The 24827-nt window shown below is 43.3% G+C and overlaps 1 protein-coding gene across 1 annotated transcript in view; it reads left to right on the forward strand.

Annotated features, from left to right (window-relative positions):
* Window positions 1-207: 207 nt before the first annotated feature.
* Window positions 208-24827, forward strand: part of TMEM25 (transmembrane protein 25) — a 105583-nt gene continuing 80963 nt past the window's right edge. The window contains exon 1 of the mRNA XM_069740718.1: window positions 208-362. The gene's annotated coding sequence lies outside the window, so the exon portion shown is untranslated. The remainder of the gene's footprint in view (window positions 363-24827) is intronic.

Consider the following 24827-nt stretch of genomic DNA (forward strand, 5'->3'; position numbering starts at 1 on the left):
GTTCTTACCCGTTTCTTTAAACCATAACTAGTTACTATTTTTTTTTCCTTTTAACTAAAGCTGAAGAAGTCCTGTAAATTGCCCTTGATAATGTAACAAGGAAGGACATTTACATGTGAGATCTCTTTAAATTCCCATCCAATGCAATGCTGGGGAGGTGGTGCCCTCTGCTGGCCACTTGGTGACAGTGCACGGTGTCTGCTGGATGTGTGCCACTTGGAATAACACTGCAGTGGCTGGACAGGCCAGGAAGCTGCTGATACTGCAGGTGCTCCGAGGGGCTGCAGATCCCCCATGGGTGAGGACTCCAGAGAGTGAGGTGGTCTGTGTAATGGCTGCAGGCTGGGACGGACACCACATAGGTGAGTGGACCTGGTGTGCTCCAGGATGTAAGGATAAATAATTAATACCTAATGGGATTGCTTCACATGCCCAAGGTCAAGATGGAAATTGGTGTTTTTTTTAATCTTTTTAAATTGTTTTTCTTTTAAAAATAGTAAGGGAATCGTGTTCAATTTGTAACCGAGTAAAGCGACTTAGCAAAACTTCTAGCCGAAAATAAGGATGACTGGCCCAGAACTCCAGTGACTGTCAGCAGGGCGCACGCCTGTACTGGGGCAGGAGAGTGCAGCGCCTGCGGAGAACGCTGCGGTACGTCTCTGTGATCCTGGCCACCAGGACCAGACGGACCTGACATGGAGCGGGGCTTATACCGCAGGACTGTAGTGGTAGTATTGGATTTTGTTATTAACCCTATAGTGCTGTCCTCCCCTGCTGACAGACCACGATGGATTATCATTTATGGTACTCACGCCTCTGACCGGTGACGCCTGTGTAATTCACACGTTTCTTCATGAAGTCTACTTATTGGTAACAACAAAATCTCACAAATTCCTCCTTGGGAGCTTTCCATGTGCATCAGAAGAACTGTCTGAGCAGCAGATTGGGCAGCCTGTCCCTTCACCTCCTGCCTTCAGGGAATGGAAAGTTCCTCTTGTTTCTCCCAAGCAGATGTTGCCCCCCACCCCGTCAGGGTGCACCATACGCTGACTGGTTACCGCCGGACCCCTCATCCCTGTATCCAAAGTTTCTGACTATTTGTTCCAGGAGGCTGAGAAAGTCCCCGCAGAAAATGAGGAATATGCCCCTAGCCTTAGAAGACATATTATCAAGCTTTTCATGGATTTACAGGTGCATCTCACATAATTAGAATATCATCAAAAAGTTAATTTAGTTCTTCAATACAAAAAGTGAAACTCATGTTATATACAGTCATTACACACAGAGTGATCTATTTCAAGTGTTTATTTCTATTAATGTTGATGATTATGGCTTACAGCCAATGAAAACCCAAAAGTCATTTATGGCTTACAGCCAATGAAAACCCAAAAGTCAAATTCTCAGTAAATTAGGATCTCCTACCAAGTATTGAGTGCATTTACTGAACATACATGTCAGTAGGCCAACATATCGGATTTTAAAATCATTTTTCAAGCTGGTGTTATAAAGTATTCTAATTTACTGAGATAATGACTTTTGGGTTTTCTTTAGCTGTAAGCCATAATCATCAACATTAACAGAAATAAACACGTGAAATAGATCAATCTGGGTCTAATGACTTTATATAATATATGCGTTTCACTTTTTGCATGGAAGAACTGAAATTAACTTTTTTTTATGATATTCTAATTTTGTGAGATACACCTGTATATGGACTAATTGGCTACCCCTTGATTAACCCCTTCAGATTTGGGCAATTTTTCATGTTTTCCGCCTCTTCTCTGAAAAGCCGATGTCTGAGATCTTAATGACACCACTCATTTTACCACATCATATGCTGAATAATGGGGAAAATTCCCAGTGCAGTAAAATGGTGAAAAACATGCAGTTTTAACATTGTTTTTTAGGTTTTGTTTTTACAGCATTTACTGTGCAATAATAATTACATGGAAACCTTATCCTACAGGTCAGTACAATTACAGGGAGACCAAACTTTTATATTTTAGTTTTTCTTTATGTGGTAAAAAAATGTCTAAAGTTTGCAAAACAAAAAAAAAATTAGATTGTGTCCCAATTTTCTAAGACCTGTGCCATTTTTATTTTCCCATTAATGGAACTGTGTTGAAGACATTTTCAATGACATCATATTTGGGCCCATAAAATGCTCCTGGGAGGTGCTCCCCTGGTGTCATACAGCCAGCATCAGCCGCAGATGCAGGGGGTTCAGCTCCTGAGATCCCTCCACAATCCGTCAGTGTGGACGGACTGACAGTCATGCCTATATTTGTGTGAAGGGGTTGAACACTACAGTTTTAAATCCTTAAGGGATCTAAAGGGCACGGTTTCTTCTTCTGGAGACTGACAATCCAGAGCTGGCATGTCAGAGTGAGGAGACTTATATGCCATGCATGCTCCTCTGGGAAATTAAATATGCAGTTTGTCTCTTCAGAGAGGAAGAGGACTAGAACTTTAGTGCCACCTATATGAAGTAGTAATGTCACATGACTTAGGATAAAAGCCAAACCAGAATCTCAATTTGCAGACACTGTGTTTCCGGCTATTGGCCCTCATCAGTGCAAAGTGTGAGATCTGATTTGGCTTGGTGAGTGGCTTAACACATGCCAGACCTGGCTTGTCACTCTCCACAAGGAGAAACAATGCTTCTTAGATCCCAGTCTTAGCCTCTCACGCAGCCAAATCAGATCTCACACTTTGCACTGACGAGGGGCAGTACCCCGAAACACAGTGCCTGCAAATTGAGATTCTGGTTTGGCTATTATCCTAAGTCATGTAGCAAGGTTCGTTAAAGAGTCGACAATGACTTCTAGGATTGCTATTTCCTACAGGTGGCGCTAGAGTTCTAGTCCTCTTCCTCTCTGAGGAGACAATTTGCATAACCATTTAACCATTTGAAAAAAATGTTCTTCTGCCTAAATCTGCCATGAAGTACTGGTTATGGTGCTCCATTGTGTTCATGTTCGCCACCAATGGACATGTTCACCCAGTATGTCAGTCCCACCGCTCAGGTCCTCTCTGGCGCTGGCGATGCAGTGACTTTTGTCTCTTGTGCAGACCAGGTAATAAAAATCAGCCTGCAATCTGCAGCTTGTTAAAAGAGGGCTAAAAACATCAGGAGGTGCCATAGGTACTGTGAGAGCAGACTGCATGTCATTCTTACTGGGCCTCATACTGGATTTTTTTTTTTATGTAAGCTGAGGCTCTCCTCCATTTGCCACAGCTCCACTGATTTCAGAACAGTTTTTCTTCTGTGTCCCTGCGTTCCAAAGGGTTTGTCCCTCTAATTTTCAGCTGCTTTTTACAGTACTAGCAAAGCCTATGAGATTTCAGAACTCTCATGCACACACATTGGTTTTTTGTGTGATCAGTATTTTGTGCTTTGCTGCGTTTTTTGGACATAGAGAATGTCACTTCTTTCAGCGTTTTTGCTGCGTTTTTTCAGCGTTTTTCACCCATTGACTTGAATGAGTGTTGAAAAAAACGCAGCAAAAACTCAGGTATCATTATTTGCTGCTCAAGGACATTAGCATGGACAAAGAGAAAAAAACACACAAAAACGCATCATAAATGCACTAAATACGCAACAAAAAACGCACCTAAACCTGCGTTTTTGACGCAGCTTCTTTCCTGCCAAGAAGATCAGGTTTTGCTGCGAAAAAAGCAGCAAAAACGCCCTGTGTGAACTTAAGGTACCTTCATACATAACGATATCGTTAACGATATCGTTGCTTTTTGTGACGTAACAACGATATCGTTAAGGAAATCGCTATGTGTGACAGCGACCAACGATCAGGCCCCTGCTGGGAGATCGTTGGTCGCTGAGGAAAGTCCAGAACTTTATTTCGTCGCTGGACTCCCTGCTGACATCGCTGGATCGGCGTGTGTGACGCCGATCCAGCGATGTCTTCACTGGTAACCAGGGTAAACATCGGGTAACTAAGCACAGGGCCGCGCTTAGTAACCCGATGTTTACCCTGGTTACCATCCTAAAAGTAAAAAAACAAACACTACATACTTACCTACCGCTGTCTGTCCCCGGCGCTCCGCTTCTCTGCACTCCTCCTGTACTGGCTGTGAGCGTCGGTCAGCCGGAAAGCAGAGCGGTGACGTCACCGCTCTGCTTTCCGGCCGCTGTGCTCACAGTCAGTGCAGGAGGAGTGCAGAGAAGCTGAGCGCCGGGGACAGACAGCGGTAGGCAGCGTCGGACTGGAGTACCTTGGGCCCACCAGAGAAAAATCATTCTTGGGGCCCACCATGCAGTTTAAAAATACCACACAGGATAAATCCTATATACCACACACGAGAGCTGACAGATCCTCTATATACTACACCACACACGAGAGCTGACAGATCCTCTATATACTGCACCACACACGAGAGCTGACAGATCCTCTATATACTGCACCACACACGAGAGCTGACAGATCCTCTATATATAGTACACCACACAGGAGAACTGACAGATCCTCTATATACTACACCACACGGGAGAGCTGACAGATCCTCTATATACTACACCACACGGGAGAGCTGACAGATCCTCTATATACTACACCACACGGGAGAGCTGACAGATCCTCTATATACTACACCACACGGGAGAGCTGACAGATCCTCTATATACTACACCACACAGGAGAGCTGACAGCTCCTCTATATAGTACACCACACGGGAGAGCTGACAGATCCTCTATATACTACACCACACAGGAGAGCTGACAGATCCTCTATATACTACACCACACGGGAGAGCTGACAGATCCTCTATATACTACACCACACACGAGAGCTGACAGATCCTCTATATACTACACCACACGGGAGAGCTGTCAGATCCTCTATATACTACACCACACGGGAGAGCTGACAGATCCTCTATATACTGCACCACACATGAGAGCTGACGGATCCTCTATATACTACACCACACGGGAGAACTGACAGAACCTCTATATATTACACCACACAGGAGAGCTGACGGATCCTCTATATACTACACCACACGAGAGAGCTGACAGATCCTCTATATACTACACCACACAGGAGAGCTGACAGATCCTCTATATACTACACCACACAGGAGAGCAGTAATGTAGGTCCAGCGTGTGTAGTAAAATACTTACCGGTGGCCATATTCCACTGCAATGAAGACACAAGCAACGACACAGCGGCAGAATACGGCGACTGCTGTGTATTTTATTACGCACAGGGAAGCTTTCTGTTGGGGGCGAGACATTGTTTTTATTAGTACGATTTTTGGATACATGCAATGTTTTCATCATTTGTTATAGCTTTTTTTTGTGGAATTGTGGCGAACAGAAAAAAGGACATTTGGCATTTGTTTCTTTTTACGGTGTTTTCTGATCAAGTTAATTGTTTTTATAGTTTGATCGATCTGACTTTTCTGAACCTAGCAATACCAAATATTTGTTGTTTTTTATATTTAAAATATATTTATTTTCAATGGGATAAAAAGGGTGATTTGAACTTTTAGGAGTTTTTTTATTTTCTTTTTACTTTTCACTGGTACAGTTAGCCCCCTTAGGCTATGTGCACACGTTGCGGATTCTCTGCGGCTCCGCAGCATTTTTTGCAGTGCAGAAACGCGGCAGATCCACAATTGATTTACAGGACAATGTAAATCAATTAGAAAAAAAAAATGCTGTGCACACTTTGCAGAAAATCCACTGTGGAAACGCTGCGGTTTAAAAGAAGTAGCATGTCACTTCTTTTTTGTGAACCTGCAGCGTTTTTGTACCCATTCCATTATAGAAAACCACAGGGGTAAAAACCGCAGCAAATCCGCAAGAAAACCGCAGCAAAAACACACAAAAAACGCTGCAGAACCGCACAAAAAAAGCGACAAATCCGCAGGTGCGTTTTCTGCCAGGAGAGGCAGAATCCGCACCAGAAATTCCTAAGCCTAATCCGCAACATGTGCACATAGCCTTAAAGGACATGAAGATGCGATCATCCGATCGCATGTGTTATTATATACAGTGATGCCACAGCATCCCTGCATATAGAAGAAATTATGGTCTCCATTAAAGCTCGGCTACAGGAAGAAGACCCCTGGCTGTCATTAAAACCCATCGGCGACCCACGATCACCTCATGGGCACCAATGGGTAAGAGAATGATACGCACGCAAGCTGGCATGTGTTATATGCTGCAGTCAGAGATTGACAGTGGCATTTAACACGCGCCATACATGTAAGGCAGATGTCGTAAAGGTGTTAATCAGCCGAGGACCCCCTCCACCACTGTGTCACCCAATATCCTATGGGCCCCCTCCACCACTGTGTCACCCAATATCCTATGGGCCCCCTCCACCACTGTGTCACCCAATATCCTATGGGCCCCCTCCCCCACTATTTCACCTCTAATTTCCTATGGGCCTCCTCAGAGAGTGAAAGGGGAGCCACAGTAAGGTATGTGCACACTTTGCGGATTTTGCTGCGGATCCGCAGCAGTTTCCCATGTGTTTACAGTACCATGTAAACCTATGGAAAACAAAAAACGCTGTGCACATGCTGCTGAAAAGTAAGTATGTAGTGTTTGTTTTTTTTACTTTTAGGATGGTAACCAGGGTAAACATCGGGTTACTAAGCGCGGCCCTGCGCTTAGTTACCCGATGTTTACCCTGGTTACCGGTATCGTTGGTCGCTGGAGAGTGGTCTGTGTGACAGCTCTCCAGCGACCAAACAGCGACGCTGCAGCGATCCGGATCGTTGTCGGTATCGCTGCAGCGTCGTTTAATGTGAAGGGGCCTTTACCCTTAACTCTGCAAAATAATTTGTAATCTCTGGTAGACATCATATGAGTCCTGCAGACCTAATGGCAGCAGCACAGTATGAGATCATGGTGGGGACACCATGGACCCGATCCTGTATAATAGTGAGTAACCACCTTTCCTGACCTCTGAAGATCTTTTTATATCCTTGAGCAGCAGCCTGAAGATTCATTAACCATTTATAAGGGAGATTGAAGAACAGAACAGCCTCTGCCAAGGCTTCTAAGAACAAGCTCCTAATCATCAGTCAGCCCGAGGAAAGCTTGGCCTCCATACATTTATTCTGCGTGATCTGATCACTGATTAATAATGATGCATTAGAAAGATCTTTGCAGATGTCTTAAATAAAGTCCAGGGAAGCAGATAGTCCAGACCTCATGGCTAGTTCTTGTAGAGCATGAAGCTCATCTGCTGGTTACAGGGCTGAGCCGTACATGGTGGCAGCAGGTTCTCTGGCCGGAGGTGTGCAGACCTCATGGCTAGTTCTTGTAGAGCATGAAGCTCATCTGCTGGTTACAGGACACAGGGCTGAGCCGCACATGGCTGCAGCAGGTTCTCTGGCCAGAGGTATGCAGACCTCATGCCTACTACTTTTACAGCATGAAGCTCATCTTCTGCTGGTTACAGGGCACAGGGCTGAGCAGTACATGGCAGCAGCAGGTTCTCTGGCAGGAGGTGTACAGACCTCATGACTAGGGTTGAGCGACTTTTCTTTTTATAGGATCGGGTCGGGTTTCACGAAACCCGACTTTTTCAAAAGTCGGGTCGAGTGAAATCGGCTGATCCTATAGAAAAGTCGGGGTCGGCCGAAACACGAAACCCAATGCAGTGCATTGGGTTTCTAATGGTTACCAGGGTCTGAAGGAGAGGAAACTCTCCTTCAGGCCCTGGGATCCATATTTAAGTGTAAAATAAAGAATCAAAATAAAAAAATATTGATATACTTACCCTCGGACGCGCCCTGGTTCTCACAGGCAGCCTTCCTTCCTAAGAATGAGCGCCTGAAGGACCTTCGATGACATCGCGGCTTGTGATTGGTCGCGTGAGCGGTCACATGGGCGTCACGCGACCAATTAGAAGACGCAACGTCATCTAAGGTCCTTCAGGCGCTGATTCTTAGGAAGGAAGGCTGCGGGTTAGAACCAGGGCGCGTCCGAGGGTGAGTATATACCTATTAGGAATATACTCATCCTCGGACGTGCCCTCGGATGCTTCCTTCCTAAGAATTAGCGCCTGAAGGACCTTAGATGACGTCGCGGCTTGTGACCGCCCATGTGACCGCTCACGCGACCAATCACAAGCCACGACGTCATCGAAGGCCCTTCAGGCGCTCATTCTTAGGAAGGAAGGCTGCCGGTGAGAACCAGGGCGCGTCCGAGGGTGAGTATATCAATATTTTTTTATTTTTATTCTTTATTTTACACTTAAATATGAATTCCGATACCGATTCCCGATATCTTAAACCTATCGGAACTCGGTATCGGAATTCCGATTCCAGATCAGAAGATCGCCGACCTCATGGCCGACCCCACACAGGGGTCGGGTCGGGTTTCATGAAACCCGACTTTGCCAAAAGTCGGCGACTTCAGAATCTGGCCGACCCGTTTCGCTCAACCCTACTCATGACTACTTGTAGAGCATGAAGCTCATCTTCTGCTGGTTACAGGGCACAGGGCTGAGCCGTACATGGTGGCAGCAGGTTCTCTGGCCGGAGGTGTGCAGACCTCATGGCTAGTTCTTGTAGAGCATGAAGCTCATCTTCTACTGGTTACAGGGCACAGGGCTGAGCCGTACATGGCGGCAGCAGGTTCTCTGGCTGGAGGAATACAGCAGACACCAGGCTCTGTACTTACCTCCTTGGTCTGCAGGTCTACATACTTCACCTTGTCCCTCCACTCTACAGGACAGCCCAGTGGGCCCCAGAGTCTATCACATGTAGTGAAGTAGCACTCCTATCCTCTTCAAATCATGCTTAATCCACTCTGATGTCGGCTTCTCCCTATATTGAAGGAATACGTTTCACATTATTTTCAGACCCCAAATGGCCACTAAGACACATGTAAACGGTTTCCATTTTATTAGGATTATTGTATCGGGCATTCCTTGCTATACAGTGTGTGTATGTATATGTATATATATATATATATATATATATATATATATATATATATATATATATACTAATCCTTGCCATACAGTTATGTATCGGGCCTACCTTGCTCCTTCCCTTTTCTTTTCCTCCCTTACAGCAATCATACATGCAGAGATGGTAAGAATCTCTGCCTTCTGCATAAGTAATCCACTCCTCTGACAGCTGACTTCATGCCCCTGCAGCTGCAAGGTCTCAATGTTTAAGACATCGCTTGACAAGTAGTTGAAAAGGATATGGAAGCCTTCAGGGGCATGTCTTTTTTACTTAAATGCATGTATGTTCAGCTAAAAATATTTTTTACAGCCAAGCCTATGACTGGCTGCAGAATGAGTTAACTTAAATTCCACCAGTGAGTTCATACTGACGAGAGAGTTTTTTAATTGTGCTCTCCCCTCATAATCACCATAAACTAATCAGCATCTAGTGGTCCTTACTGTTTTACTTCCATACGCAGGTGTTGTTAGATGTGCCCCCATACAGTGGGGCAGCCAGAGATTGAACGCCCTCCTCTTAGTGTAATCTTAGGGGGGTCGCATGATAACACAGCCCCCACAATGTAAAAGTTTGTTGTATAGCTTATATTTTACTATGCTTGTTATGGCAGTCAAAGGGTTAATAAATTCTGTGTAAGCTGTGCAAGGCACAAGCAGGTTTGGTCTGGCTCATGGCCTCACAAAACCCATTCATACAAAGAAAACACAAACACTAAGTTCTTTTTGGATAAAAATGGCCGTGTAGTTTATTCAGGGTTACATAAGTTAAATAAATACCAATAAATAAATACTTCAATTAAAACTCAATTTCCATATTACTCCAATAAACCAATCCACCCATACATGGGTGATTTTCCCACCAGGCCAAGGCTCAGCGAGCCAAGGCCCCCCCAAAACCACACAGCCATTTTTCTATTATTGACTGTAAGTCAAGGTTAAAAATATCCAACCCAATCTCCGATAAATGAACTAAATCAGGCCTATAAAGGCCTGGTAAAAAACCTTCCAAATCCCTATGCCTAAAAGAGAAACCTGAAATTAAAGGAAAGAATTTCTCCATAGATTTGTTGACTCTCCTTCGAATTTTATCAAGAAAAGAAAGATGATTGTTATGCCATAATAGTCTGGGGATGATCTCGGAAAAAAACAAAAGAACAAAGGGGCAAAATTTGCCTAATACTAATAAAATCCGATCTCATGGATGCTAGCAAGTCAAGAGTCCTGATTTTACCGAGATCATTCCCAGACACATGAAAAATGATCAAATCAGGAGAAGGATACTTAATCAACCATCTCTTAACTTGCTCTACCACTGCAAACCATTTCAAACCTCGAACTCCAAACCACCAAACCTGAATATTGGAAGGATTAAAAGATAAGTTCTCTGTGTAAACTCGCTGACTAGCCCTCTTCTGGGCCGAGAAGACAAAAGAATGTCCCACTATCCAGATTACTAACGGACCTAAAAGAAAACCAAAATTAGTAATCATAGAGATCATGTCTAATATACAGTTTGAACCTCTTAGAATTCCAACTACCCATCTCCTTTATTCCAGACTCAGAAATTCCGGCCCTAGCGGCCTCAGTGGCCGCTCCAATTCTAAAAGAATGGGAAGTAATTTTGAGATGCTTCAGATTCAAAAAATTCAGACATTTTTTTTAAAACAGAATTAAATTGAAATACTGTAACCGGTGATAGATCTCTATGAATAAATAATGGGCCCTCAATTAAAGGTCTAGTTTTAATCCAATTAGACATCAAATTGACAGGGCAAATGGACGGATCAGAGGCAGAGTGAATTTTCAACCTAGCACCTCTACCTAACTGATCCGTCTTAGATTTTCTAATAAAAAGAGTTAAAAAAGCTTCGTGAATTTGAACATCTAATAACATGAGCCCTGAGGGTTCAGTCTTTTTAGCAGAAACTACTTCACCAATGCGAAGCGCACCAAAAAAGGACAGAGAAAAAATCGCGCTGAATAAAAGGGCCTCATTAGAATTTACACAAACGTAATTTGTGGATGCTAATTTGCATATTCCAGGTGCCTTCTGGGAAAAGCGAAGTCTCCCTAAGCTAGAAGATCGTTGGGTACAGCCGGGACCAGCTGCTTGGAAAGCATCACCAAACCGCGCGCCGAATTTTTGCCTGTAGGATATTATTGCAAGAGAGCTTGGCTGAGTAGATTACACAAGAAGGAAAACACACAGCAAGTCAGCAGGATCTAGGAGCAACATGGCAGATGTGACAACCTACATGGTGAGCTGCAGCATGTGCTACATGTTCACAGATCGACCAGAAGAAGAATCCAATTTCACCTGTCAGAAGTGTAGACTAGTGGCCCTTTTAGAAGAAAAGGTGCGGGGTCTGGAAGAAAGAATAGCAACTTTGAAACTCATCAAAGAGAATGAAGACTTTCTAGACAGAACAGAAGCATCTCTACTGGTCACAGAAGGTGAAAAAAGTGTCAGAGAACCTCCAAAAGCAGATGAGTGGAAGCATGTGACCAAAAGAAGCAAGAAGACCATGGAGAAATCACCAACCACACAACTGAAGAACCGATATCAAATCTTTGTAGAGGATGAAGATGGCACACCTAAGAATGAAGCAATACCAGCAAGCAAAAAAGAAAAGGGCACACAGCAACAAGTGACAGCAAAAAGTACAGCCAAGAAGCAACGAAGAGTGGTGGTGGTGGGAGACTCACTACTGAGAGGCACAGAAGCAGCCATCTGCAGACCGGACATAACCGCAAGAGAAGTATGCTGCCTTCCAGGTGCGATGATCAAGGATATGACCGATAGGATACCAAAGCTCTTCAGCTCCAAGGACGTCCACCCATTTCTTCTGATACATGTTGGCACCAATGACACGGCAAGGAAGGACCTACCGACAATCTGCAAGGACTTTGAAGAGTTGGGGAAGAAAGTAAAGGAACTGGATGCACAGGTAGTTTTTTCTTCTATCCTTCCAGTAGACGGGCATGGCACCAGGAGATGGAACAGGATCCTTGATGCAAACAACTGGCTAAGACGATGGTGCAGACAACAAGGATTCGGATTCCTGGACCACGGTGTGAATTACTTGTACGATGGAATCCTCGCCAGAGACGGACTACACCTCAACAAACCTGGGAAACACACATTCGCCAGAAGACTCGCTACACTCATCAGGAGGGCGTTAAACTAGAAGAAGAGGGGACGGGAAGAAAAACATTAGACTTGAACAAAGAAGACCCAGGAAAACATACTCAGATGGGAGGTAAGAACATTTCTAAAACAATCCACAGCGAGGAGATTGGAACAAAACAAAATCCTCTAAACTGCATGCTCGCAAACGCCAGAAGCCTGACAAACAAGATGGAAGAACTAGAAGCAGAAATATCTACAGGTGACTTTGACATAGTGGGAATAACCGAGACATGGTTAGATGAAAGCTATGACTGGGCAGTTAACTTACAGGGTTACAGTCTGTTTAGAAAGGATCGTAAAAATCGGAGAGGAGGAGGGGTTTGTTTCTATGTAAAGTCTTGTCTAAAGTCCACTTTAAGGGAGGATATTAGCGAAGGAAATGAGGATGTCGAGTCCATATGGGTTGAAATTCATGGAGGGAAAAATGGTAACAAAATTCTCATTGGGGTCTGTTACAAACCCCCAAATATAACAGAAACCATGGAAAGTCTACTTCTAAAGCAGATAGATGAAGCTGCAACCCATAATGAGGTCCTGGTTATGGGGGACTTTAACTACCCGGATATTAACTGGGAAACAGAAACCTGTGAAACCCATAAAGGCAACAGGTTTCTGCTAATAACCAAGAAAAATTATCTTTCACAATTGGTGCAGAATCCAACCAGAGGAGCAGCACTTTTAGACCTAATACTATCTAATAGACCTGACAGAATAACAAATCTGCAGGTGGTTGGGCATCTAGGAAATAGCGACCACAATATTGTGCAATTTCACCTGTCTTTCACTAGGGGGACTTGTCAGGGAGTCACAAAAACACTGAACTTTAGGAAGGCAAAGTTTGACCAGCTTAGAGATGCCCTTAATCTGGTAGACTGGGACAATATCCTCAGAAATAAGAATACAGATAATAAATGGGAAATGTTTAAGAACATCCTAAATAGGCAGTGTAAGCGGTTTATACCTTGTGGGAATAAAAGGACTAGAAATAGGAAAACCCCAATGTGGCTAAACAAAGAAGTAAGACAGGCAATTAACAGTAAAAAGAAAGCATTTGCACTACTAAAGCAGGATGGCACCATTGAAGCTCTAAAAAACTATAGGGAGAAAAATACTTTATCTAAAAAACTAATTAAAGCTGCCAAAAAGGAAACAGAGAAGCACATTGCTAAGGAGAGTAAAACTAATCCCAAACTGTTCTTCAACTATATCAATAGTAAAAGAATCAAAACTGAAAATGTAGGCCCCTTAAATAAGTGAGGAAAGAATGGTTGTAGATGACGAGGAAAAAGCTAACATATTAAACACCTTCTTCTCCACGGTATTCACGGTGGAAAATGAAATGCTAGGTGAAATCCCAAGAAACACTGAAAACCCTATATTAAGGGTCACCAATCTAACCCAAGAAGAGGTGCGAAACCGGCTAAATAAGATCAAAATAGATAAATCTCCGGGTCCGGATTGCATACACCCACGAGTACTAAGAGAACTAAGTAATGTAATAGATAAACTATTATTTCTTATTTTTAGGGACTCTATAGTGACGGGGTCTGTTCCCCAGGACTGGCGCATAGCAAATGTGGTGCCAATATTCAAAAAGGGCTCTAAAAGTGAACCTGGAAATTATAGGCCAGTAAGTCTAACCTCTATTGTTGGTAAAATATTTGAAGGGTTTCTGAGGGATGTTATTCTGGATTATCTCAATGAGAATAACTGTTTAACTCCATATCAGCATGGGTTTATGAGAAATCGCTCCTGTCAAACCAATCTAATCAGTTTTTATGAAGAGGTAAGCTATAGGCTGGACCACGGTGAGTCATTGGACGTGGTATATCTCGATTTTTCCAAAGCGTTTGATACCGTGCCGCACAAGAGGTTGGTACACAAAATGAGAATGCTTGGTCTGGGGGAAAATGTGTGTAAATGGGTTAGTAACTGGCTTAGTGATAGAAAGCAGAGGGTGGTTATAAATGGTATAGTCTCTAACTGGGTCGCTGTGACCAGTGGGGTACCGCAGGGGTCAGTATTGGGACCTGTTCTCTTCAACATATTCATTAATGATCTGGTAGAAGGTTTGCACAGTAAAATATCGATATTTGCAGATGATACAAAACTATGTAAAGCAGTTAATACAAGAGAAGATAGTATTCTGCTACAGATGGATCTGGATAAGTTGGAAACTTGGGCTGAAAGGTGGCAGATGAGGTTTAACAATGATAAATGTAAGGTTATACACATGGGAAGAAGGAATCAATATCACCATTACACACTGAATGGGAAACCACTGGGTAAATCTGACAGGGAGAAGGACTTGGGGATCCTAGTTAATGATAAACTTACCTGGAGCAGCCAGAGCCAGGCAGCAGCTGCCAAGGCAAACAGGATCATGGGGTGCATTAAAAGCGGTCTGGATACACATGATGAGAGCATTATACTGCCTCTGTACAAATCCCTAGTTAGACCGCACATGGAGTACTGTGTCCAGTTTTGGGCACCGGTGCTCAGGAAGGATATAATGGAACTAGAGAGAGTACAAAGGAGGGCAACAAAATTAATAAAGGGGATGGGAGAACTACAATACCCAGATAGATTAGCGAAATTAGGATTATTTAGTCTAGAAAAAAGACGACTGAGGGGCGATGTAATAACCATGTATAAGTATATAAGGGGACAATACAAATATCTCGCTGAGGATCTGTTTATACCAAGGAAGGTGACGGGCACAAGGGGGCATTCTTTGCGTCTGGAGGAGAGAAGGTTTTTCCACCAACATAGAAGAGGATTCTTTACTGTTAGGGCAGTGAGAATCTGGAATTGCTTGCCTGAGGAGGTGGTGATGGCGAACTCAGTCGAGGGGTTCAAGAGAGGCCTGGATGTCTTCCTGGAGCAGAACAATATTGTATCATACAATTATTAGGTTCTGTAGAAGGACGTAGATCTGGGGATTTATTATGATGGAATATAGGCTGAACTGGATGGACAAATGTCTTTTTTCGGCCTTACTAACTATGTTACTATGTTACTATGTAAGTGAGGCTAGAGCATAAATCCCTGAGAAGAGCCAAAGATATAGGCCTTCTAGCATCAGGTATAAAATTGGACTTTTTGAGACCCTTCAAAAACTGTTTCACTGCAAAGAAACTTGTTAATGGAATGTTGCCAGAAAGTTTGAGGAAAAAAGAAACCCCAGCAAGGCATTTAGCTATAGCTGAATAAGAGAGACCCATTTGAGCCATGTCAGCAGCAAATTTCAATGCTGCTGATGAGTTAGGAACCAATGGGTCATAATTCAAATTGCAAAAATTATTCCATTTACGCCATGCGGCTGAATAGTCAGCCCATGATCTCACAGATAACGAATTTTTAATAAAATGTGGTATTAAATTGTAATCACGTCCCATATTGCAGGAGATAAGAAGGTTGCTTCTGGGTCCGCCCTGGGAACCTGCAGAAAAAAATGTGACCACTGACGATTAAGCAAAGAGTCCGTCAAGCCTAAAAATTTACTCTGACCTAGAGTAGCCTTCAGCCATATATTACATTTAAGACATACGAACACCAATTGTCTCAAGATCTTAGCTACAACAGTATTTTTTGAAGACAACGTATTAATGGCAAAAACTACCCCTTGGTTAGAGGAAAAAAATAAAATTCTAGAGTTCTGCACTAGCGACCCCCAAATGTAAATTCCAGCAAAAATGGAAAAAATCTCAAGGAGAGCTGAATTGCAAACCAAACGCTCAGATACCCAACATGAAGGCCATTGGAAAGAGGTCCAATGAGAAATACAAAAAATGCTACCGACGAGCCGTTTGTCAAAAGAAAAAACCAACGGAAAAGAATCAGCTGCTACAAAGGATGACTGCCACAAAGATCTGCCATTAAATTCCGACAGAAAGGAGAGCCATAATCTAGCATCCTCTTTGAGATCAGAACGAATCCTGATATGACAATGAGGTGAAGATACGCCTTTGGTGGCATCATATAAACTTCTGCAAAAAACCCGACCAATGGGGATAACTCGAACTGCAAAATTCAATAATCCAAGCAATGACTGAAGCTCTTTAAGCGTCACCTTCTCTTTTGACAAAAATTCAGACAAAGCAACGCGAAGTTTCAAAACTTTTTCAATAGGAAGACGCGACTCCATTTTTTGGGAATCCAAAGTGATTCCCAAAAATTCAATTATTCTGGAAGGACCAACTGTCTTTTCGTGAGCAATCGGAACCCCGAAGAAATCGCACATCTGAATAAATTTGTTAAGGGCATTTTCACATGCGGGGGAGCCGAAAGGACCAATAAACAAAAAATCGTCTAAATAGTGGAGAATACCCACGTCCTTGCAATTCTCTTCTATAACCCAATGAAGAAAAGAGGAAAAACTTTCAAAATAAAAACAGGACAAAGAAAAACCCATGGGTAGGCACTTATCGAAAAAGAAACAGTCATCAAAATAAAAACCTAAAGCGTTAAAACCGGACGGATGAACGGGGAGGAGTCTAAATGCAGAATTAATGTCCGATTTGGACATCAAAGCATTGCAGCCGAATTTTTTAAGGATCTCTAATGCAGAATCAAAAGAAGAGTAAGCTACTGAAACTAAGGACTTATCCACCTCATCATTCAAAGAAGAACCTGGTGGGTGGGATAAGTGATGAATCAAACGAAAAGAGCCCTCATCTTTTTTAGGTACTAAGCCCAAAGGAGATATATGAAAATTAACAAAAGGAGGTGATTCAAAAGGCCCAGAAACTCGGCCAAGTTGAATTTCACTGATAATTTTATCCCTAGCAACATCTTGATTGGCCTTTAAGGACGGCAAATTAGGAACGACTAAACAACCCTCCCCTTTAAATTGAGGTACGAAAAATCCTTCTAAAAACCCAGAAAACAACAATTCACTGATCACTCGATCTGGAAATTTGCTTAGCCAAGGGGACATGTTTGCCAGGTTCACTGGAGTCTGCGCTTTTATTAATGTGCTCTTTAACAGAGGACTGCTGAGCGGCTTGCTTCTTGAAGCATTTAACCATTGGGTGCGAGTTTCCACAAAAAGAGCATTCGTGACGGAATCTACAATTATTGTTCCATTTGCAAAAGGAATCATTATAAGCGAAACAAACACCCCGCTTCAAAGTGCTAGCGGGGGGCTGTTTCATATTGCTATTTCTTTGTGGAAGCATAAGATTAATCCACAAACCAATATCCTTCACTCCCCAATGTAGCTCGGGGTGAACCAACAATTTGTGCCTGAAAGCTTCATCATAGTTCAGCCAAGCGAACCCGCCGAAATTCTGATAAGCTTCCAGTAGAATATCTAAGGCTGCTGTCACACTAGCAGTATTTGGTCAGTATTTTACATCAGTATTTGTAAGCCAAAACCAGGAGTGGAACAATTAGCGGAAAAGTATAATAGAAACATATGCACCACTTCTGTATTTATCACCCACTCCTGGTTTTGGCTTACAAATACTGATGTAAAATACTGACCAAATACTGCTAGTGTGACGGCAGCCTAAGTGTTGGAATAATTTGCTACAGAGATGGGGAGATTTTTCACCCAACACTGCGGCAAAAATGGTAAAAGCCTGAACCCAATTGTTACAAGATTTATAGCTAGTGCGTTTAATTTCATCAGAATCAGCTTTATCCTCCTTTTTATCAGGTTTAAAAAGCTGATCCTTCTTGGGTAATAAAGAAAAAATATCTACATATTGATTATTCCAAATAAGCTCTTTAACAGCAGAGCTCAAGTGGAATCCCAAAGGAGATAATTCACAAGTCAGTGCTTCCTTAAAAGTATTAACAGGAATAATGTTAGCGGGTAACGTGTCAGAGACTGCCGCACTATATGTACATGATGTGCGTGCAGTAGAAGGAATAACTTCCTTCAATGTATCCGCCAACACTTTCCTAATGAGATTTGTGAGCTGTGAGTGAGGGACAGACGTAGGTAAAATAACAGTCTCGCCCCTCGATGAATGTTGTCCAGTCTTAGGATCTCTGCTGGAGCTCAAGCCCTCCATGTTGGGCGAGCCCATGCGATCCGCTGCTGCAGAAGGCGACTCCTCTTCTTCATCTTCTTACTGCGACGCTGGGGCGTCCCGGATAGCGTCGCGGATCACCGACGTAGATACAGACGCTGCTGCGGGAGCCGCTGACACCGCAGCGCTTTTACGGCTGCGGTGAGGTGCAGACCTCCCGTCTGGAACAGCTGATGCGGACGGGGCCCCGTTCCGGTGCTGGCTGCGGAGGTCTCGCGCAGGGCTGCGAGACTTCTGTGACAGTTGGCGTCGCGACTTCCCTCTCACTTCCTGTCTTGACCGGCCGGAAGCAGGAGGCGACGCCGAAGGAGAATAGGGAATCCTCTGTCTTCTGAGGCGCACAGAAACCGGAGATGTCGGCGGGGCCGGAGAGGCTTGACACGCCGGCTGGAAGGAAACTTCTGGAGGGGGAGGGAACGCCTCAGCTGCCGCAGAGGAAGGTTCTATAGCCAAGCAGCGCTGAAGCCATTCCGCTCCACCCTCAGCGCCGGCTCTGGTCAGGAGTTGCTGCAGGAGATCCTCCATCCTCAGGTGCTTCTTCTTCTTTTCTTCTTCACCAGCAGAATGACTAAATCCCCTGAAACCAGGGTTTTTATACACAAATATTTGGGCGCCCAGCACTTCAATAACCAATCAAAACAGTTAAAATTGGTCGCCAGGCAGACCAGAAGGAACTGGATAAAACCAGTTTCTCCTCACCTCATCTGACTGACCTGACCTCTAAATGACCCATAGAAAAATAGTCATATTAAAAACTATAGGGTCTATGAGGCCATGAGACCCCCGCTGTATTTCTTCTGGGTTCACGCGGGGGGGCTAACATTCTAGTTGTTTTCCCGCACTTTTTGGGTTTTTTGATTGGCCAGCTAGTGCTGAGCGGGAAGAATTTTTGGGTATAAAATCAGCTGTTCGGGAGCCGATGTCACCAGTTTACTTCAAGAAGACTGAAGATCCCACCCTCCCTCCCCTTTTTTTATTGCTATTCTTGTCGTGTCGTTTATTTTGTGAGAAAATCGCCCGGTTTTCGGGTGGATTTGGACGGTTCTTGGTGATTATTAACTCAGTTTATGGAAAGTATTATAAAGGATTTATTTAATAAATTTTAATGTATGTTACTCAAAAATAAACGCCAATTTTTATTCCAAACTAATTCTAATGGTCATGTGTCTTTATTTACCTGGGAAAGTGGGGCTTGTGTTACCATGCCCTGCCTAACGTGCGCCCCTGTGTGCAGTGCTCTGCATAAAGATGTCACACTTATTTCCTTTTCTCATTCCCTCATAGTGTAAGGGTGTGTAAGTGACGGACAAATGTAACATCACTGTGACTGTAAACTTTAAATGGCCATGGAGGTTGCAGATGAGGTGGCCCCGGGCACGATTGGTAAAAAAGATATACATTAGTTGTTGGGTTAATTCAGATTTAGAATTGCTGTAGTGAACTAAATGTAGAACTAAATGTAAAGAAAACCAAGGAGAAGGTGGTGAGTTATAGAAAGAAAAAGGAGGATTACTTACCGATCAATATTGCTGGCCAGGAGGTGGAGAGTGTTGAGAGCTACAAATGTTTGGGGGATCACTTTGACAGTAAACTCGATTGGAGGTGTCACACAGAGGTTTACAAGAAGGGAATGAGCAGACCGTACTTTCTTCGGAAGCTCAGGTCGTTCAATGTATGCAGTAAAATGCTGGAAATGTTCTACCAGTCCGTTGTGGCAAGCGCCATTTTTTGCTATCATATGCTGGGGCAGTAGTGTGTGAGTATCTGACGCTAATAAGCTCAACAAACTTATCAAGAAGGCAAGCGCGGCTGTTGGCCTCCATCTGGACTCTTTTGAGGAGGTATTGGAGGATAGGATTCAGATGAGGTGTAGGGCTATAATGAACAATAATACACACCCACTATACGAGCTGTTCTTGAAGCAGAAGAGCACATTCAGTAAAAAAACAAACAAACAAACAAACAAACTCGGGAGTGGGAAGAGAAAGGCTAAGTTCCAGAATAGGCGCATCTTCCAGATGTGCCTTTTCTGGAGTGGCTGGGGGCAGATGTTTTTAGCCAGGGGGGGGGGGGGGGGTGCCAATAACCATGGACCCTCTCCAGGCTATTAATATCTGCCCTCAGTCACTGGCTTTACCACTCTGGCGGAGAAAATTGCGCGGGAGCCCACGACAGTCTTTTCTGTGATTTAACCCTTTATTTTAACACCTACACTGTGTGCAGAATTATTAGACAAGTTGTATTTTAGAGGATTATTTTTATTATTGATAAACAGCAGCATCTTCTATGATGTATATTCCCCAGCGTCTCCTATGTGATGTACACAGTGTGCAGAATTATTAGGCAAGTTGTATTTTAGAGGATTATTTTTATTATTGATCAACAACTATGTTCTCAATCAACCCAAAAGACTCATAAATATCAAAGCTTAATATTTTTGGAAGTTGGAGTGGTTTTTTTTTTTTTAGATTTGGCGATCTTAGGAGGATATCTTATTGTGCAGGTAACTATTACTGTGCAGAATTATGAGGCATCTTAATAAAAACCAAATATATTCCCATCTCACTTGTTTATTTTCACCAGGTAAACCAATATCACTGCACAAAATTTAGAAATAAACATTTCTGACATGAAAAAAACAAAAACCTCAAAAATTTGTGACCAATATAGCCCCCTTTCTTCATTATGACACTCAGCAGCCTTCAATCCATAGATTCTGTCAGTTGCTTGATCTGTTTACGACCAACATTGCGTGCAGCAGTCACCACAGCCTCCAGACACTGTTCCGGGAGGTGTACTGTTTTCCCTCCCTGTAGATCTCACATTTTATGAGGGACCACAGGTTTTCTATGGGGTTCAGATCAGGTGAACAAGGGGGCCATGTCATTATTTTTTCTTCTTTGAGACCTTTACTGGCCAGCCACGCTATGGAGTAGTTGGAGGCATGTGATGGAGCATTGTCCTGCATGAAAATCATGTTTTTCTTGAACGATATCAACTTCTTCCTGTACCACTGCTTGAAGAAGTTGTCTTCCAGAAACTGACAGTAGGTCTGGGAGTTGAGCTTCACTCCATCTTCAACCTGAAAAGGTCCCACAAGATCATCTTTGATGATACCAGCCCATACCAGTACCCCACCTCCACCTTGCTGGCATCTGAGTCGGAGTGGAGCTCTCTGCCCTTTACTGATCCAGCCTCTGACCCATCCATCCGGCCCATCAAGAGTCACTCTCATTTCATCAGTCCGTAAAACCTTTGAAAAGTCAGTCTTAAGATATTTCTTGGCCCAGTCTTGATGTTTTATCTTATGTTTCTTGTTCAAAGGTGGTCGCTTTTCAGCCTTCCTTACCTTGGCCATGTCCTTGAGTATCGCACACCTTGTGCTTTTTGTTACTCCAGTAACGTTGCAGCTCTGAAATATGGCAAAACTGGTGGCAAATGGCATCTTGGCAGCTTCACGCTTCATTTTCCTCAATTTATGGGCAGTTATTTCGCACCTTTTTTGCCCAACACGCTTCTTGCGACCCTGTTGGCTATTTGCCATGAAACGCTTGATTGTTCGGTGATCACGCCTCAAAAGTTTGGCAATTTCAAGACTGCTGCATCCCTCTGCAAGACATCTCACAATTTGGGACTTTTCAGAGCCCGTCAAATCTCTCTTCTGACCCATTTTGCCAAAGGAAAGGAAGTTGCCTAATAATTAAGCCCACCTTATATAGGGTTTTGATGTCATTAGACAACACCCCTCCTCATTACAGAGTTCAACATCACCTGATTTACTTAATTGGTAGTTGGCTCTCAAGCCTGAACAGCTTGGAGTAGGACAACATGTATAAAAAGTATCATGTGATCGAAATACAACTTGCCTAATAATTCTGCACACAGTGTAGAGCTCCCAAATTTTGCACACACTACTAACATTAGTGAGGAATATTTAAAAATATAAGGGATATGAAATGGTTTACTGCAGGGGTGTCAAACTGCATTCCTCGAGGGCCGCAAACCATGCGTGTTTTCAAGATTTCCTTAGCATTGCACAAGGTTCTGCAATCATTATGTGTGTAGGTGATTAAATTATCACCTGTGCAGTACAAGGAAATCCTGAAAACATGACCTGTTTGCAGCCCTCGAGGAATGCAGTTTGACACCCCTGGTTTACTGTATGTAAACCATGTCTCATATCCTGTCGGGTATGGGAAGGAGATAGCAAAAGCCGAAAATTCAATTACTGGCTTTTCTGCTATCTAGCTCTGTATTAAATATATATATATATATATATATATATATATATACCTATACTATGTGTAGACATTTATTCTATCTATTCTATTCTAACCTGTCAGTGTGATTTTACTGTACACCACACTGAATTGCCGGCTTTTCTATAGAACACCGCTTCGTATTTCTCGCAAGTCACACGCATGATCCGTGTGTAATCCGTATTTTTTTCGCACCCATAGACTTTCATTGGCAGATTTTTTGCCTAATATTCTGACAAACGCAGCATGCTGTGTAAAATATGGCCAAGAAATATACGGCAGATAGGAGCTGCCCCATAGAGAAACATTGGTCCGAGTGCAATGCGTTGTTTTTGCCCCTCTCCCTCGTCCGTATTTCTCTCTAGTGTGACCCCGGCCTGACTTTTGGACACATTTTACACTTTTAAAATATACAAACAAAACCTACATTATAAAATAAAAAAAATTAAACTGTAATTTCCTATATATTTTCTGCAAATAGACCTGCAGAACACGCAATACCTCAGTACGCACAGGAGTATTCATGTAATTTTATATCAAAGTATCACTTTTTTTTGCCCAAAAAATGTATACAAAATGTTTGTTGCAAGACTTGACCAAACAGAAAACCAGGTGCCTTAGGCTGGGTGCCCACGATCCGGAACTAGCAGAGCATGTCCACTGTGTCTAAAGCGCTGCCATCCATTGAACGCAGGTGAATCTGCATTGTGATCACTGAACCGTGCGGATTTACCAGGACTAATACATTCTATGGGTGACATTTATCTTGCCGAGATTCGCATCTCCACAAGAAAAATTGACACACTGCAGTCAGGAGAGACGCGGCATATGTCTGTCTCCGTGGGCGTCTGTGGATGCATAGTGGGCATGGGATTTTTTGACATCCCATCCGCTAAGCTGGAACATCTGGCCGCTGCGGGTTTCATGCTGCATAAAGATACAGCATCAGACCCACAGCAATTCTTGATCGTGGGCACAAAGCCTTAAACCTCATAAAACAAAAGTTGAAGATGTGCAGAGTTCAGACCTACTGCTTATTTCTATATCCACATGCACATAGATCCACAAAACCACCAGAACAGAAGAAACCAAAAAGCTGGAAATTTAAAAAGTGATTTATAAAATGCTGGAAATACACAACTTCATGTCCGAGCACAAGGTACCTCCAGAAAGTTAGAACTGTATGAAACGCTGTTGTGCTGAAGTGCTGCTGACAGCCATGCTCAATTCATGTAACTTCACGAGCAACAAAAATATAAAGAACCCATTGAATCTTACATTTGTAATTACAATACACGTACAACCAGAGACTTGCAGACAAAACCAAAGAAAAATAATAGATTGTATAGAAAAAATATGCAAAGCACAATCCTAACAGCTACTGTGCTAGCGACTTCTACATGAGAAAGTGCACAGCATACTGTAAGTAAAAAATGCAACCTAGGCTGTGTGCACACGATGCAGATTTAGTGCAGAACTGCAGCATTTTTTCCGCGCAGAAACGCTGCAGAAGTGCACTGTACAATGTAAATCAATGTGAAAACAAAAAAGCTGTGCAGAAAAATCCGCGCAGAAGCGCTGCAGATTTCAAAGAAGTGCATGTCACTTCTTTTGTGCAGTTCTGCAGCGTTTCTGCACCCCTCCATTAATAGAAATACGCAGTGGTAAAATCTGCACAAAAACTGCACAAAATCCGCATCAATTCCGCACAAAAAACGCACTAAAACAGCATAAAAAACGCAGCTGCGGATTCTGCCAGGAGGTGCGGATTTTGTGCAGAAAATTCTGCACCTCTTTTCTTACGTGTGCACATAGCCTAAGGGCCTACTTTTTCGTATATAAGCTTCAGCAACCGCCATTAGGGGCTTATCTACAGCATTCTGTAATGCTATAGATAAGCCCCCGATGTATCCTGAAAGATAAGAAAAACAAGTTAGATTATACTCACCCAGGGGCGGTCCTGGTGCGGTCCGATGGGCGTCGTGGTCCAGTCTGGTGCCTCATATCTTCATGCAAGACGTCCTCTTCCTTGCTTCTGTCGCGGCTCTGGCGCAGGCGTACTTTGTCTGTCCTGTTGAGGGCAGAGCAAAGTACTGCAGTGGGCAGGTGCCAGGGAAGGTCACAAAGGCCCAGCACCTGCGCACTGCAGTACTTTACGCTGCAAATCAGTACGCCTGCGCAGGAGCAAGGAAGAGGACGTCATCGCATGAAGATGGGAGGCGCCGGACCCGGACCTGCGACGCTCATTGGACCGGACTGCACCAGACCGTAATGTAACTTGTTTTTCTTCCCTTTCAGGATACATCGGGGGCTTATCTACAGCATTACAGAATGGAGAAAATTACAAAAGAACAACCCAAATAAAATAAAGGCTATATATAT

Source organism: Ranitomeya imitator, chromosome 10, assembly GCF_032444005.1.
Source record: "Ranitomeya imitator isolate aRanImi1 chromosome 10, aRanImi1.pri, whole genome shotgun sequence".
NCBI classification, from domain to species: Eukaryota; Metazoa; Chordata; class Amphibia; order Anura; family Dendrobatidae; genus Ranitomeya; species Ranitomeya imitator.